The sequence below is a fragment of the Bombina bombina genome, chromosome 4 (assembly GCF_027579735.1).
Source record: "Bombina bombina isolate aBomBom1 chromosome 4, aBomBom1.pri, whole genome shotgun sequence".
In the NCBI taxonomy this organism is placed as follows: Eukaryota; Metazoa; Chordata; class Amphibia; order Anura; family Bombinatoridae; genus Bombina; species Bombina bombina.
The window spans coordinates 316,611,898-316,630,732 of NC_069502.1; positions in this window are offsets into that span (position 1 = coordinate 316,611,898).

Here is an 18,835-nt window from a genome sequence, read left to right on the forward strand (position 1 = left end):
GTCCTGTCTCAGAGGCAGAGACCATGGTGGACAGGACGACATGTCCACTAGATCTGCATACCAGGTCCTGCGTGGCCACGCAGGCGCTATTAGAATCATCGATGCTCTCTCCTGTTTGATCCTGGCAATCGATCGAGGAAGCATCGGGAAAGGTGGAAACACATAAGCCATGTTGAAGACCCAAGGTGCTGTCAGAGCATCTATCAGTACCGCTCCTGGGTCCCTGGACCTGGATCCGTAACAAGGAAGCTTGGCGTTCTGGCGAGACGCCATGAGATCCAGATCTGGTTTGCCCCAATGATGAAGCAGTTGGGCAAACACCTCCGGATGAAGTTCCCACTCCCCCGGATGAAAAGTCTGGCGACTTAGAAAATCCGCCTCCCAGTTCTCCACGCCTGGGATGTGGATCGCTGACAGGTGGCAAGAGTGAGACTCTGCCCAGCGAATTATCTTTGAGACTTCCATCATCGCTAGGGAACTCCTTGTCCCTCCCTGATGGTTGATGTAAGCCACAGTCGTGATGTTGTCCGACTGAAACCTGATGAACCTCAGAGTTGCTAGCTGAGGCCAAGCCAGAAGAGCATTGAAAACTGCTCTTAATTCCAGAATGTTTATTGGAAGGAGTCTCTCCTCCTGAGTCCAAGATCCCTGAGCCTTCAGGGAATTCCAGACTGTGCCCCAACCTAGAAGGCTGGCGTCTGTTGTTACAATCGTCCAATCTGGCCTGCGGAAGGGCATCCCCTTGGACAGATGTGGCCGAGAAAGCCACCATAGAAGAGAATATCTGGTCTCTTGATCCAGATTTAGCAGAGGGGACAAATCTGAGTAATCCCCATTCCACTGACTTAGCATGCACAATTGCAGCGGTCTGAGATGCAGGCGTGCAAAAGGTACTATGTCCATTGCCGCTACCATTAAGCCGATTACCTCCATGCACTGAGCCACTGACGGGTGTTGAATGGAATGAAGGACACGGCAAGCATTTAGAAGTTTTGATAACCTGTCCTCCGTCAGGTAAATTTTCATTTCTACAGAATCTATAAGAGTCCCTAAGAAGGGAACTCTTGTGAGTGGCAATAGAGAACTCTTTTGTACGTTCACCTTCCACCCATGCAACCTTAGAAATGCCAGAACTAACTCTGTATGAGACTTGGCAGTTTGGAAACTTGACGCTTGTATCAGAATGTCGTCTAGGTACGGAGCTACCGCTATGCCTCGCGGTCTTAGTACCGCCAGAAGAGAGCCCAGAACCTTTGTAAAGATTCTTGGAGCCGTAGCTAACCCGAAGGGAAGAGCTACAAACTGGTAATGCCCGTTTAGGAAGGCAAACCTTAGATACCGGTAATGATCCTTGTGAATCGGTATGTGAAGGTAGGCATCCTTTAAATCCACTGTGGTCATGTACTGACCCTCTTGGATCATAGGTAAGATGGTCCGAATAGTTTCCATTTTGAACGATGGAACTCTTAGGAATTTGTTTAGGATCTTTAAGTCCAAGATTGGTCTGAAGGTTCCCTCTTTTTTGGGAACCACAAACAGATTTGAATAAAACCCTTGTCCGTGTTCCGACCGCGGAACTGGGTGGATCACTCCCATTAGTAAGAGGTCTTGTACACAGTGTAGAAACGCCTCTTTCTTTATCTGGTTTGCCGATAACCTTGAAAGATGAAATCTCCCTTGTGGAGGAGAAGCTTTGAAGTCCAGAAGATATCCCTGAGATATGATCTCCAACGCCCAGGGATCCTGGACATCTCTTGCCCAAGCCTGGGCGAAGAGAGAAAGTCTGCCCCCCACTAGATCCATTTCCGGATCGGGGGCCCTCACTTCATGCTGTCTTAGGGGCAGCAGCAGGTTTTCTGGCCTGCTTGCCCTTGTTCCAGGACTGGTTAGGTTTCCAGCCCTGTCTGTAGCGAGCAACAGTTCCTTCCTGTCTTGGAGCGGAGGAAGTTGATGCTGCTCCTGCCTTAAAGTTACGAAAGGCACGAAAATTAGACTGTTTAGCCGTTGGTTTGGCCCTGTCTTGAGGCAGGGCATGGCCCTTACCTCCAGTAATGTCAGCGATAATTTCTTTCAAACCGGGCCCGAATAATGTCTGCCCCTTGAAAGGAATGTTAAGCAATTTAGATTTAGAAGTCACATCAGCTGACCAGGATTTAAGCCACAGCGCTCTACGCGCTTGAATGGCGAATCCGGAGTTCTTAGCCGTAAGTTTAGTTAAGTGTACTACGGCATCAGAAATAAATGAATTAGCTAGCTTAAGGACTTTAAGCTTGTTTATAATCTCATCCAATGGAGCTGTGCTAAGGGTCTCTTCCAGAGACTCAAACCAGAATGCCGCCGCAGCCGTGACAGGCGCAATGCATGCAAGGGGTTGTAATATAAAACCTTGCTGAACAAACATTTTCTTAAGGTAACCCTCTAACTTTTTATCCATTGGATCTGAAAAAGCACAGCTATCCTCCACCGGGATAGTGGTGCGCTTAGCCAGAGTAGAAACTGCTCCCTCCACCTTAGGGACCGTCTGCCATAAGTCCCGTGTGGTGGCGTCTATTGGAAACATTTTTCTAAATATAGGAGGGGGTGAAAAAGGCACACCGGGTCTATCCCACTCCTTGTTAACAATTTCTGTAAGCCTTTTAGGTATAGGAAAAACGTCAGTACACGCCGGTACCGCAAAATATTTATCCAGCCTACATACTTTCTCTGGAATTGCAACCGTGTTACAATCATTCAGAGCCGCTAATACCTCCCCTAGTAATACACGGAGGTTCTCAAGCTTAAATTTAAAATTTGAAATGTCTGAGTCCAGTTTACTTGGATCAGATCCGTCACCCACAGAATGAAGCTCTCCGTCCTCATGTTCTGCAAATTGTGACGCAGTATCAGACATGGCTCTATTATTATCAGCGCACTCTGTTCTTACCCCAGAGTGATAGCGTTTACCCCTAAATTCTGGCAATTTAGATAGTACTTCAGTCATAACATTAGCCATGTCTTGCAAAGTGATTTGTATGGGCCGCCCTGATGTACTTGGCGCCACAATATCACGCACCTCCTGAGCGGGAGGCGAAGGTACTGACACGTGAGGAGAGTTAGTCAGCATAACTTCCCCCTCGTTGTCTGGTGATAATTTCTTTACATGTACAGATTGGCTTTTATTTAAAGTAGCATCAATGCAATTAGTACACAAATTTCTATTGGGCTCCACATTGGCCTTTAAACATAGTGAACAAAGAGATTCATCTGTGTCAGACATGTTTAAACAGACTAGCAATGAGACTAGCAAGCTTGGAAATACTTTTCTAAATGAATTTACAAGCAATATAAAAAACGCTACTGTGCCTTTAAGAAGCACAAAAAGCTGTCACAGTTAAAATAACAATGAACCTAAATAGTTATAGCAACCAATTTTTCACAGTAAATGTATTAAGTTAGCAAAGGATTGCACCCACCAGCAAATGGATGATTAACCCCTTAATACCCAAAAAAACGGATAACAATTTAATAATTAACGTTTTTATCACAGTCAAAACACACTTTCACAGGTCTGCTGTGAGTGATTACCTCCCTCAAAACTAGTTTTGGAGACCCCTGAGCTCTGTAGAGACGTCCTGGATCATGGAGGAAGAAATAGGAAGACTGTGACTAAATTTTTACTGCGCAATAAAGCGCTAAAATAGGCCCCTCCCACTCATATTACAACAGTGGGGAAGCTCAGTAAACTGTTTTTATTCAGAAACAAACGACAGCCATGTGGTAAAAATCATGCCCATAAAGTTTTATCACCAAGTACCTCAGAAAAAACGATTAACATGCCAGTAAACGTTTTTAAAAATAAAAATTATGAAATGTTATTAATAAGCCTGCTGCTAGTCGCTTTCACTGCAGTGCAGGCTCAAATATTACTTTAATACAGACAGTATTTTCTTAGTGAAATTCCATTCCCCAGAAATACCTCAGAGTATACATACATACATATCAGCCTGATACCAGTCGCTACTACTGCATTTAAGGCTGCACTTACATTACATCGGTATTAGCAGTTTTTTCTCAGTCAATTCCATTCCTTAGAAAATAATATACTGCACGTACCTCCTTGCAGGTGGGCCCTGCCTGCTATCCCCTGTTCTGAAGTTACCTCACTCCTCAGAATGGCCGAGAACAGCAAGTGGATCTTAGTTACGACCGCTAAGATCATAGACAAACTCAGGTAGATTCTTCTTCTAATGCTGCCTGAGAAGAAACAACACACTCCGGTGCCGTTTAAAATAACAAACTTTTGATTGAAGAAATAAAAACTAAGTTTAACACACCACAGTCCTCTCACACGTCCTATCTATTAGTTAGGTGCAAGAGAATGACTGGGTATGACGTAGAGGGGAGGAGCTATATAGCAGCTCTGCTTGGGTGATCCTCTTGCACTTCCTGTTAGGGAGGAGATATAATCCCATAAGTAATGGATGACCCGTGGACTGACTACACTTAACAGGAGAAATGTATTAACCCCTATTCCGCCGCTCCCCGACACTGCTGCAACTAAATAAAAGTATTAACCCCTATCCTGCTGTTTCCGGACCCTGCCGCAACTAAATAAAGTTATTAACCCCTATCCTATTAATTAACCTACCCTAACTATTATACTAAAATTACATTAAACTAGCAATTAAATTAACTATATTACATATTAAAAAACACTAACCCTACTGAAATTATTTAAATATACTATTACAAATTACTAAATTACAAAAAAAATAAACGCTAAGTTACAAAAAATAAAAAACACTAAATTACGAAAAAAAAACACAACAGTATCAAAAATAAAAACGAATTACACCTAATCTAATAGCCCTATCAATATAAAAAAGCACCACCCAAAATAAAAAAAAACCTAGCTTACAATAAACTACCAATGGCCCTTAAAAGGGCCTTTTGCGGGGCATTGCCCCAAAGAAATCAGCTCTTTTACCTGTAAAAAAAAATACAAACACCCCCCAACAGTAAAACCCACCACCCAACCAACCAATCCCCCAAATAAAAAGCCTATCTAAAAAACCTAAGCTCCCCATTGCCCTGAAAAGGGCATTTGTATGGGCATTGCCCTTAAAATGACATTTAGCTCTTTTACCTGCCCAGACCCTACTCTAAAAATAAAACCCACCCAAAAAAGCCTTAAATAAACCTAACACTAACCCCCGACGATCCACTTACAGTTTTTGAAGTTCCGCTTGAAGGATCCATCCAGCCAGCAAGAAGTTAGCATCTTCATCCATCCGGAGAAGTCTTCATCCATGTGGCCTCTTCTATCTTCATCCATCCGGCGCGGAGCAGGTCCACCCTGAAGACATCCGGCGAGGAGCTCCTTTTCAATACAGTCACCCGCCGTAAACTGGAACTTGAATGCAAGTGACGTCATCCAAGATTGCGTCCCTTGCATTTCTATTGTCTGAGAGGTTCCATACAGCCAATAGGATTGAGCTCTCATCCTATTGGCTGATTGCAACAGCCAATAGGATTGTAGCCGCTCTAATCCTATTGGCTGATTGGAACCTTTCAGCCAATAGGAATGCAAGGGACACCATCTTGAATGACGTCACTTGCATTCAAGTTCCAGTTTAGGGCGGTGACCATATTGAAGAGGAGCTCTGCGCCGGATGTCTTCAGGATGGACCCGCTCCGCGCCGGATGGATGAAGATAGAAGAGGCCGCATGGATAAAGACTTCACCGGATGGATGAAGATTGAAGAGGCCGCCCGGATGAAGACTTCTTGCCGCCGGGATGAAGAATTCTTGTCGGCTGGATAGATCCTTCAAGCGGAACTTCAAAAACTGTAAGTGGATCGTCGGGGGTTAGTGTTAGGTTTATTTAAGGTTTTTTTGGGTGGGTTTTATTTTTAGAGTAGGGTCTGGGCAGGTAAAAGAGCTAAATGCCCTTTTAAAAACAATGCCCATACAAATGCCCTTTTCAGGGCAATGGGGAGCTCAGGATTTTTAGATAGGCTTTTTATTTGGGGGGGTTGGTTGGGTGGTGGGTTTTACTGTTGGGGGTGTTCTCTGATTTCTTTGGGGCAATGCCCCCTTAAAAGGCCCTTTTAAGGGCCATTGCTAGTTTATTGTAGGCTAGGGGCTTTTTTATTTTGATAGGGCTATTAGATTAGGTGTAATTCGTTTTTATTTTTTATACTGTTTTTTTTTTGTAATTTAGTGTTTTTTATTTTTTGTAACTTAGCGTTTATTTTTTTGTAATTTAGTAATTTTTTTTTTTTTTAAATATATTTTATTGAAAAACTCAAAACATTGTGTACAACATGTAAGAATTCACATATATGTTTTCCTTTCTTTTCTTATTTTCCAAGTGTTCAGTGTTGTCCCAGGCAACTTGTGCCATGTTTAAGGATACTGCTAGATTTCGCAGCTCCTTTATAGAGTCTGAGTCCATGTAGGCCCTTCAGCCAAACAAACATGAACAGAGATACGTAACAATAATGATTGCTTATAACCAAACATACTTTAAATCTCATGCAAAAGATAATACCTTATGTAATTTCAGGGTGATCTCGTTAGAGCTAAAAGAGTCATAGGCTCACCTATGAAATTTTTTTTTTTACAGATAATTGGTTATACATAGTTTGTGGTCCCTCACTTCCCATATTTGTTATTGCAGTCTTCGCGCCTTTCTGCCTTGCTCCTACTTAGCCAAGGGGTGTATTTGGTATGTCAGTGGTCCCGTCTTTTACCCTGAGGTGTAGTGTTTCTATGTGGACTGATGTCAGTGGTCAGTGTTGTTCTGCTCCCACTGCTGTAGCATTAGGTCATGTATGTCTGCTGTGCCCTGCTGTATGTGGTGGTATCTCAACTGTAGCAGGGTGTCCACTTGTCTCCTCCATTTCTCTATGGATGGTATCGTCTGTGTTTTCCAATATTTTGGGATAAGCATTTTGGCACTGTTCAACATAACCAAGAGTAACGCTTTGCTCTGTTTCGTCTCTAGTTTAGGTAGTGACAGGAATAGGATTGTTTTGGGGCTGTTTTGTAATGGTTTCCCTATTATGTGTGTTATGTGGAGGAAGACATCCACCCAATACCGGTCAAGTTTGGGGCAGAACCACCAAATGTGTGCTGGTGTACCCTCTTCCCCGCAGTCTCTCCAGCACCTTCCTGAAGCTGTCTTGTAAATGCAGTGTAGCCTACTAGGTGTGAGATACCATCTTGATAAAAACTTATAGCTTGCCTCCTGTACTCGTACTGAAACTGAGGCTTTTTTGGTGATTTGGAATGCAGTGTGCCACTCTGTATTTTCTATCTCCATTTGTAGTTCTTTTTCCCACGCCCTTACAAATGTGGGGAGTGTATTGGTATCCTCCATTATTAGTAATTTATATGTCAGTGAGATAGCATGGGCCGTGGGGGTGTCTCGTGTGCACAAGTTTTCAAAGGCCATTTTCTGTCTCGTAAATGAACCCTTAGAACAGTGCATTGCGAGGAAGTGGTTAATCTGTGAGTGTGCTAACCAATTCATGTGCGCCCCCAACACTGTCTCCTGAATGTCTGCTAGTGGTGCAAGTTTGTCCCCTTCTAAGAGGGATGAGAGTGTCATGTCACTGAAGGAAGACCCTGAGTCTACATCCCTTGGTTTGCAGTTCCAAGGCATTTCAGGATTCTGGTTAATGGTGTGTGAGTGGAAGAAATATTTGTGGAGGTGCGTTGGATTTTATCCCAGTGCGTGTAGAAGTCTATTAGTAATGGGTATGTGGAGGTGGCTTTGGATCTGTGTTTTTCTGAAACCCAAGCCTGGAGGCCTGCATTTCTTGTAGCAAGGATGTCGCAGTCTAGCTGCACCCACTTCTTATTGGGGTCATTATAGCACCAGTCTAGTAATCTCTGTAATGTGGTTGCTTGTTTGTAAGTATAAATGTTGGGGACTCCGAGGCCCCCTCTGTCTCTGGGGAGATACATAGTTCTCTTTGCTATCCTTGGCCTAATGTTTCCCCAGATGTAGTGTTCCAGAATGCTTTGTAGTTTATGTAGGTAATTTGTTGGCAATGGGATTGGGGTGGTCTGGAGTAAATATAATATCCTTGGGACTACGTTCATTTTGACAACGTTAATTCTCTCTACCCAAGAAATTGTCTTCTTTTTCCAACTAGATAGGTCTGACACCAGAGTGTGCTCTAGTGCTTTGTAGTTGGCTTGAAATAGCACCTGTGGGTCTGGTGATAAGTGTATGCCTAAGTACTTAATTTTAATCTGTTGTGTGCGAAGTGGACAGTCTTGAAGTATCTCTGATAAAGTATCGGGGTCATATGTTATATTTAGCAGCTCGGATTTAGTTGTGTTGAGATGAAAATTTGATACCCGCCCATATTCCCCGAACACCTCTAATACCCTGGGCATAGAGGTTTCCGTTTTAGTTAAAGTGAGTAGGACATCATCTGCGTAAAGCGCAAGCTTGTGTTCGCTTAAGCTTACAGGGACCCCTGATATCAGTGTGTCCTCTCTTATTTTCTGAGCCAGCACCTCTATAGTTATAGCGAAGAGGATCGGCGAGAGGGGGCAGCCCTGTCTCGTGCCATTATGAATGTAAAATTTATCAGATAGTAATCCATTTTCCTTGACCCGTGCTGTTGGGCACCTATATAGTGTGAAGATTTGGGAAATAGTGGAATCGCTGAATTTCATTTTGTGCAGAACTGCTTTTAGAAAAGGCCAGTGTACCCTGTCAAAGGCTTTCTCTGCGTCTGTCGACACAAAGATTGATGGGATTTTGTTTTGCTGGACATAGCTCATTAGTTGCAGTGCCTTTAATGTGTTGTCCCTCGCCTCCCTCCTAGGGACAAAACCCACCTGATCCGGGTGGATCAGTGCGGGCAGATATTTATTAATTCTAGTGGCCAAGATCTTAGCAAAGATTGTAATGTCACAGTTCAAAAGAGAAATGGGGCCAAATGTTCTGGTTTATTTGGGCTTTTGCCTGGCTTAGGTAAAACTGTGAGGTAGGCCTCTAGCATACTGTCTGGAAACCCCCCTCCTTTAATAATGAATTAAATAGGGATATTAATGGTGTAGACAGGTGGTGGATAAAGGTTTTATAGTATTTGATCCCCAAACCGTCAGATCCTGGGCTCTTGCCGTTTGGCATGGATTTAATGGCAGCTGCAATTTCATCTTTTGTGATTGGTAAGTCTAAAGCTTCGGCGCTTTCCGTGTCAAGTGTGTGTAGAGTCACCCTCTCCAGGTATCTGTCTACGTCTTGCAGGTCACAGTCATTCCGTATGTTATATAGTTTTCCATAATACTGTCTGAATGTCTCCGCTATTTTTATGCTATCTCTGTGCATGTCTCCTGCTGTATCCGCTAATTCATGCACATGTGTTGTTAGTTGCTGACGTTTTAGCGCCTTGGCCAGTGAGGACCCTGATTTGTTATTTACATCAAAGTATTATTGTTGTAGTATGACGGCTTTGTGTTGATATTCCCTAATGTAGTGATTGTTAAGCTCGTGTCTGGCTTTGGTTAAATTTTCTAGGAAGAGTGTGGAGGTCGGGTGTTGTTTGTGTTGGGTCTCCCAATATCTTATTTGAGAGAGGGTGGAATTCACAAATTGTCTGTCATTTTTGATTTTTCTGGCTTTGTGTTTAATGAACTCCCCCCTGACTACACATTTGTGTGCTTCCCATGTCATTGTCATTGATGTGTCAGAGGGTGTATTTTCCCTAAAGAAATGTCCTAGTGTTTCGTCAATGCCCAACTGAACTAAACCTCCACATAAAGGGATGCAGCGGTGCGCTTGGCCATTTGTTCAAGCACTTTACTGGTGCATGGTCAGACCATGTTATTGGTCGAATTTCAGTTGTTTCCACCATAGTCAGTCCTATCTGATCCGTCACTATATAATCAATTCTGTTGTATGTATGGTGTGGGTGCGAGTAAAATGTGAAGTCTGAGGCATCTGGGTGTTTTGTTCTCCATATGTCATGTAGTTTTAGTAGTTGCAATTGGGAGTTTATGGATTTTATAACTTTCATCGGTGTGCTTGTCCTCCCTGTCGATGTGTCTCGCGTGGGGACTAAAGTTGTCCGCAATGAACACCACCCCTTTCATATGTTCGAGTAGTAGCTGTGTGACCTGTCTAAAAACTAGGTGCTGTCCCTGGTTGGGCAGGTAAACATTAACCAGCGTGACATATGTGTTGAAGAGAAGCCCTATTACTATTAGATATGATCCTTTGGGATCTTTAATAACATGTTTCGGTTAGAAGAGTACAGTGTTTTTGAGGAATATGCCAACTCCCCCTTTCTTAGATGGCCCCGGGGCTATGAAAGAGGTCTTGTATTTGTTGTTCATATACTTAGGTTCCCTTCCCTTTTTAAAATGAGTATCTTGTATAAAGAGTAGGTCCCCTTTGGCTTTATGTAGTTGGTGAAACGCTATTGACCTTTTTTCTGGGCTATTAAGGCCCTTGGCGTTTATGGCTATCAATGAGAGGGATTGTCCCTGTGAATCTCTTTGGTCTGTCATGTTACTGTTTTCACTAGACTAAATTGTGTGGGGACAGTTCGTTGTTATAACTTTCGTCTGTGGATGGAGGATGTCCAGTACCTTTTTAAGATGCGTGTCTTTGGTCGGGTCCAAGTCGAGTATTTAGATGTGTTTACGTCGTGGATGTTAGGACTCGTTTGTTCGTATAGGCAGAGTTGTCACGTCTGTGTAGTTAAGGAGCAATGAAGGAGGGCTCAGTTAGTTCCACAGGTGAACCTAAAGTAAAATGGTATGAGATTAACTTGCAATATAACAATGAGTTAACAGTAAGGTAACAGTGTCAATCAACAAGCAATAAGAACAAGCTGAAATGAAATAACAAGATAGGGCAATACCCCTAAGCCCGATAACTCAAACATTAATACAAAATATACGACCTGTAGCCATTTTTGACCGTTAAGAGTCCCTTTGTGCCAGTGCCAGCCCGTTATCTGAGTGCTTGCAAGAGTTCGCTTGGTTTGGGCATGCACTTGGCACGTTGGTTCGTTTTTCAGATTCTGTCCTTGTCCTTCTCTCTGAAGGTGATGGAGGTCTGATGCGTGATCTTAGATTTGTCGCGTTTTCTTCATCTGCATGTTCTGGATGTGGGATGTTAATCCGTAGGGATTCACAGAAGTGTGATAGGTCTTCCCTGGTTTTGTACACCGCAGTGGTGCCGTCTCTTGTAGCGATAATGCTTACTGGAAATCCCCACCTGTAGGTTATCTTCTGTGATCTCAGAGCGATGGTGATGTAGCTGAGGTCTCTCCTTTTTTGTAAAGTTGCTGGGCTCAAGTCAGCGAAGATCTGAATGCGGTTACCCGCGTGTGTGATGTCCTGTTTTTGTCTGGCATATTTGAGGATTTCTTCTTTGTCTTTAAAATGTAGGAGTTTAAGAATGACATCCCTGGGTGGCGCTTTAGGAGGAGGCTTGGCTCTCAGGGCTCGATGGGCTCTCTCTATTGGGACCTCAGGTGCGCCACTGTCCCCTTTAAGGGTCCGGAAAAGCTCTTGTAGGCAGCCCTCCAGGGCCGCTGGTTGTATGGTCTCAGAGATGCCCCGTATCCGGAGGTTGTTCCTCCTTCCTCTATTATCCAAGTCCTCCACTTTCTCCCATAGGTGGTGTATGGTCTCCTCTTGCTCATATGCCAGACGTGATATGTGTTCAATATCATTATGTGTTGTATTGTGACTCTCTTCTAGATTGGTTACTCTTTGAGTTACTCTGTTCAGATCACGTTTCAACTCAGTGTACCAGGTTTTGACTTCTGACATGATCTCTTTTACATCATCTTTAGTGCAGAGAGATTTTAATGGTTTTGTAAGACCATCAGAGTTTGTTGGATGTGAAAGTATTGCCTGCATGTCCTCTGCTGGGGTAGGGGCCCTGGGGATAGGTGTGGCAGTAGGTTTCTGCGGGTCTATTGGTTTTAAATATTGCTGCAGCATTTTTGTGTTTGTAGCACCGTCAGATTTGCCTTGTTTACGTGCTGGCATGCTTTTGATAATTGATACAGTAGAGTAGGGAGCAGGCCTTGTCAGTTGTGCAACAATCTTAGCTTATATCTCCCCAGTGTGGGTATATCTGGATTGGGAGTGTATAACAGTATTAATAAAGTCACCAAATTACTGCAATGCCCTTGCTTTGTGTTTTCCCAGGGTTCTACCTCTCCAGTTCAGGGTGTACTATAGCTCTGGTGTTAGCTATGTATTTACTGTTGTGCAGGTAGTAGTAGCTTTATCCTTGTTGTAGGCCTTGTCCACCAAATGTAAAAAAGATCCCCTCTAATAAAGCCCAAGGTCTATTGCAGCAATTTGTAATCTGTACAGCTTCTCTTGGTGATTAGTGCTAAGATGCAGCTTGTTTTCATGCAGCTTATAATGTCTCTGTGAGTTGCTTGGGCCCCTTTTCTGTTTACTTTCAGTGTTCAGCTCCTCTGGCCCTGCTTTTTATTTTTAGGCTGCCGTTATGTTTATTTACTGAATTGTTTTTTTTTATATATCAGGTGTCTAATTTCTTTTGCGGGTGTGTTGTGGGCCCTTTAGCTGGTGTTGTGGCCGTTTATTTTTATGTTAGTCCCCACCGCGTGGTTAAGCGCGGTGTCTTTGCGCCCCCAGGGTCCTTTAAGACGGATGCCTCCGCTCTCCCACAACTACACCGTCTGTGGCTTGAGTACAGGGCGTCGGCCTGCCGACTCCCTGCGGTGTTTCTCAAGCTCCGCTGATCCCCACTGCAGTCTGTTCGATCCTCCTGCTCCTGTCATGTATAAAGGCTCCCTGTAGGACAGAAAAAGGTCACTGGCTAATTTTATTTATCGGGCTTAAGTGGCATGGGCCTGGGAGCTATCCTCTCACGCAGCCATTTTCCAGAACGGCTAAGCTCCGCCCCGTAATTTAGTAATTTTTAATAGTAGATTTAAATAATTTGAGTAGGGTTAGGGTTTTTAAATATGTAATATAGTTAATTTAATTGCTAGTTTAATGTAATTGTAGTGTAATAGTTAGGGTAGGTTAATTAATAGTTTAAAAATAGTTTATTTTAATTCTACAGATAAGTTTAAATTTATTTAAGGTAGGGATGTGGTAATTTTAATGTAAAGTTAGAGGGTTGTTAGGTTTAGGGGTTAATAGCTTAATTTAGTTTATGGCAATGTGGGAGCTGGCGGTTTAGGGGTTAATAGGTTTAGTTAATGTTAGTGATGTGGGAGGCCACAGGTTTAGGTGTTAATACGTTTGGCGGCGGGGTAGGGGTTAATAATTTTATTACAGTTGCGGCGGGGTCCGGGAGCGGCGGTATAGGGGTTAATAACTTAACGGCCGGATAGGGGTTAAACATTTTAGTATAGTGGCGGCGTTTAGTGACAGGGTATATAAAAAGTTGGTAAAAAGCTGAATAGCAGCGAGATCGATGACTGTTAGTTAACAACAGTCAGATGCTCATCGCCCCGAGCTTGGTGCACAGCTTTTTCTATAAATATGGAGAGCGTATATAGGTCTGCGGCCGCGATGTTAGTCGATAGTATTGGTGCCGGCGAATGCAGCATAGTTGAGGCTTTAATAAATATCCCCCATGGTGCTTCCTCAGAATTATAAAAACGGAAACTGTAGTAGAATCAAGTCACTCTAGCAAAATCTGTATGAATGTATGCGTGCCCAAACCTCGCCATTTTAAATGTGTGTCTGTGGTTCTACATGTCTGAATAGCCTTGACATTAGACATTTTGGTCCTGGCTATAATGTGGAAACGTTACTTTGTAGAATTGAAAAACATGTTCCACCAAGTAAAAGCAAAACTATTAATAACAGAGATCACAAAATATGCAATGCTTCAGTGAGCTTTAAAATTCACCTAAGAACACTGTATCCAAATGGCCAGATAGGGAGAAGTACACTGCAAAGCAGATAATTCATAAACTCTTCTAGCAGAAGAAATAGCAACCAAAAACAGAACTTTCCAAGATAGTAACTTAATATCTATGGAATGCAAAGGTTCAAACTGAACTGAAAGAACTAAGTTTAGACTCCATGGAGGAGTCATAGGTCTGTAAACAGGCTTGATTCTGACTAACGCCTGTACAAACGCTTGTACATCTGGCACGGCTGCCAGACGTTTGTGCAACAAGACAGACAGAGCAGATATCTGTCCCTTTAGAGAACTAGCTGACAGACCTTTCTCCAAACCCTCTTGGAGAAAGGAAAGAATCCTAGGAATCTTGATTTTACTCCAAGAAAATCCCCTGGATTCGCACCAACGGATATATTTGTGTCATATCTTATAGTAAATCTTCCTAGTCACAGGCTTTCTGGCTTGAACCAGAGTATCTATAACTGAATCTGAAAACCCACGCTTAGATAGAATCAAGCGTTCAATTTCCAAGCAGTCAGTTGCAGAGAGACTAGATTTGGATGTTCGAATGGACCTTGTACTAGAAAATCCTGTCTCAAAGGTAGCTTCCATGGTGGAGCCGATGACATATTCACCAGGTCTGCATACCAAGTCCTGCGTGGCCACGCAGGAGCTATTAGAATCACCGAGGCCTTCTCCTGTTTGATTCTGGCTACCAGCCTGGGAAGGAGAGGGAACGGTGGAAACACATAAGCTAGATTGAACGACCAAGGCGCCACTAATGCATCCACCAGTGTCGCCCTGGGATCCCTGGATCTGGACCCGTATCGAGGAACTTTGAAGTTCTGACGAGACGCCATCAGATCCATATCCGGAGTGCCCAACAGTTGAGTTAACTGGGCAAAGACCTCCGGGTGGAGTTCCCACTCCCCCGGATGGAAAGTCTGACGACTCAAATAATCCGCCTCCCAGTTGTCTACTCATGGGATGTGGATTGCAGATAAGTGGCAGGAGTGATCCTCTGCCCATTTGATGATCTTGGATACCTCTGTCATTGCCAAGGAACTCTTTGTCCCCCCCTGATGATTGATGTTCGCTACAGTCGTCATGTTGTCCGACTGAAATCTTATGAATCTGGCCTTTGCTAGGTGAGGCCAGGCCAGGAGCGCATTGAATATCGCTCTCAGCTCCAAAATGTTTATCGGGAGAAGGGACTCTTCCCGAGACCATACAGGGAGTGCAGAATTATTAGGCAAATGAGTATTTTGACCACATCATCCTCTTTATGCATGTTGTCTTACTCCAAGCTGTATAGGCTTGAAAGCCTACTACCAATTAAGCATATTAGGTGATGTGCATCTCTGTAATGAGAAGGGGTGTGGTCTAATGACATCAGGTGTGCATAATTAGTAGGCAACTTCCTTTCCTTTGGCAAAATGGGTCAAAAGAAGGACTTGACAGGCTCAGAAGAGTCAAAAATAGTGAGATATCTTGCAGAGGGATGCAGCACTCTTAAAATGGCAAAGCTTCTGAAGCGTGATCATCGAACAATCAAGCGTTTCATTCAAAATAGTCAACAGGGTCGCAAGAAGCGTGTGGAAAAACCAAGGCGCAAAATAACTGCCCATGAACTGAGAAAAGTCAAGCGTGCAGCTGCCAAGATGCCACTTGCCACCAGTTTGGCCATATTTCAGAGCTGCAACATCACTGGAGTGCCCAAAAGCACAAGGTGTGCAATACTCAGAGACATGGCCAAGGTAAGAAAGGCTGAAAGACGACCACCACTGAACAAGACACACAAGCTGAAACGTCAAGACTGGGCCAAGAAATATCTCAAGACTGATTTTTCTAAGGTTTTATGGACTGATGAAATGAGAGTGAGTCTTGATGGGCCAGATGGATGGGCCCGTGGCTGGATTAGTAAAGGGCAGAGAGCTCCAGTCCGACTCAGACGCCAGCAAGGTGGAGGTGGAGTACTGGTTTGGGCTGGTATCATCAAAGATAAGCTTGTGGGGCCTTTTCGGGTTGAGGATGGAGTCAAGCTCAACTCCCAGTCCTACTGCCAGTTTCTGGAAGACACCTTCTTCAAGCAGTGGTACAGGAAGAAGTCTGCATCCTTCAAGAAAAACATGATTTTCATGCAGGACAATGCTCCATCACACGCGTCCAAGTACTCCACAGCGTGGCTGGCAAGAAAGGGTATAAAAGAAGAAAATCTAATGACATGGCCTCCTTGTTCACCTGATCTGAACCCCATTGAGAACCTGTGGTCCATCATCAAATGTGAGATTTACAAGGAGGGAAAACAGTACACCTCTCTGAACAGTGTCTGGGAGGCTGTGGTTGCTGCTGCACGCAATGTTGATGGTGAACAGATCAAAACACTGACAGAATCCATGGATGGCAGGCTTTTGAGTGTCCTTGCAAAGAAAGGTGGCTATATTGGTCACTGATTTGTTTTTGTTTTGTTTTTGAATGTCAGAAATGTATATTTGTGAATGTTGAGATGTTATATTGGTTTCACTGGTAAAAATAAATAATTGAAATGGGTATATATTTGTTTTTTGTTAAGTTGCCTAATAATTATGCACAGTAATAGTCACCTGCACACACAGATATCCCCCTAAAATAGCTAAAACTAAAAACAAACTAAAAACTACTTCCAAAAATATTCAGCTTTGATATTAATGAGTTTTTTGGGTTCATTGAGAACATGGTTGTTGTTCAATAATAAAATTAATCCTCAAAAATACAACTTGCCTAATAATTCTGCACTCCCTGTAGACCCTGAGCTTTCAGGGAGTCCCAGACAGCGCCCCAGCCTAAGAGACTGGCGTCGGTCGTGACGATGACCCACTCTGGTCTGCGGAAACTCATTCCCTGAGACAGGTGATCCTGAGTCAACCACCAGCGGAGTCAGTCTCCGGTTACCTGGTCTACTTGAATCTGGGGAGACAAGTCTGCATAATCCCCATTCCACTGTTTGAGCATGCACAGTTGCAATGGTCTTAGATGAATTCGAGCAAAAGGAACCACGTCCATTGCTGCAACCATTAATCCTATTACCTCCATGCACTGAGCTATGGAAAGCTGACGAATAGATTGAAGACAAGCGTTTAGAAGTTTTAATTTTCTGAGCTCTGTCAGAAAAATCTGGGGGGTGGTATTGTGTTTTTGTTTTTCATGCAAAAGAGCAGTTTTCTTTGGGGCATGCCCCCACAAAAGGCCCTTTTAAGGGCTGGTAAGGTAAAAGAGCTTTGAACTTTTTTTAATTTAGAATAGGGTAGGGATTTTTTTTTATTTTGGGGGGCTTTATTATTTTATTAGGGGGCTTAGAATAGGTGTAATTAGCTTAAAAATCTTGTAATCTTTTTTTTTATTTTTTGTAATTTAGTGTTTGGTTTTTTTTGTAATTTAGTTTATTTAATTGTATTTTTAGATAGATATTTGCAGTTTATTTAATTTATTGATAGTGTAGGTGTATTTGTAACTTAGGTTAGGATTTATTTTACAGGTAATTGGGTAATTATTTTAACTAGGTAGCTATTAAATAGTTCATAATTAACAATTTACCTGTAAAATAAATATAAACCCTAACATAGCTACAATGTAATTATTAATTATATTGTAGCTATCTTAGGGTTTATTTTATAGGTAAGTATTTAGATTTAAATAGGAATATTTTAATTAATAATATTAATATTAGATTTATTTTAATAAAAGTTTAGTTAGGGATGTTAGAGTTAGATAGGGTTATTATACTTTATATATATATATATATATATATATATATATATATATATATAAATATAATAACGATATTAACTATATTAACCCTAATATAATTAGGGTTAATATAGGCCTAGATTTGGAGTTTGGCGGCAGCCGTGAAAACCAGCGTTAGAGGCTCCTAACGCTGGTTTTAGGCTACCGCCGGTATTTGGAGTCATTCAAAAAAGGGTCTAACGCTCACTTTTCAGCCGCGACTTTTCCATACCACAGATCCCCTTACGTCAATTGCGTATCCTATCTTTTCAATGGGATCTTTCTAATTCCGGTATTTAGAGTCGTGGCTGAAGTGAGCGTTAGAATTCTAACGACAAAACTCCAGCCGCAGAAAAAAGTCAGTAGTTAAGAGCTTTCTGGGCTAACGCCGGTTTATAAATCTCTTAACTACTGTGCTCTAAAGTACACTAACACCCATAAACTACCTATGTACCCCTAAACCGAGGCCCCCCACATCGCCGCCACTCGATTAAATTTTTTTAACCCCTAATCTGCCGACCGCCACCTACGTTATACTTATGTACCCCTAATCTGCTGCCCCTAACACCGCAGACCCCTATATTATATTTATTAACCCCTAATCTGCCCCCCTCAACGTCGCCTCCACCTGCCTACACTTATTAACCCCTAATCTGCCGAGCGGACCGCACCGCTACTATAATAAAGTTATTAACCCCTAATCCGCCTCACTCCCGCCTCAATAACCCTATAATAAATAGTATTAACCCCTAATCTGCCCTCCCTAACATCGCCGACACCTAACTTCAATTATTAACCCCTAATCTGCCGACTGGAGCTCACCGCTATTCTAATAAATGTATTAACCCCTAAAGCTAAGTCTAACCCTAACACTAGCACCCCCTTAAATTAAATATAATTTTAATCTAACAAAATTAATTAACTCTTCTTAAATAAATTATTCCTACTTAAAGCTAAATACTTACCTGTAAAATAAATCCTAATATAGCTACAATATAAATTATAATTATATTATAGCTATTTTAGGATTAAAATTTATTTTACAGGTAACTTTGTATTTATTTTAACCAGGTACAATAGCTATTAAATAGTTAAGAACTATTTAATAGCTAAAATAGTCAAAATAATTACAAATTTACCTGTATAATAAATCCTAACCTAAGTTACAATTAAACCTAACACTACACTATCAATAAATAAATAAAATAA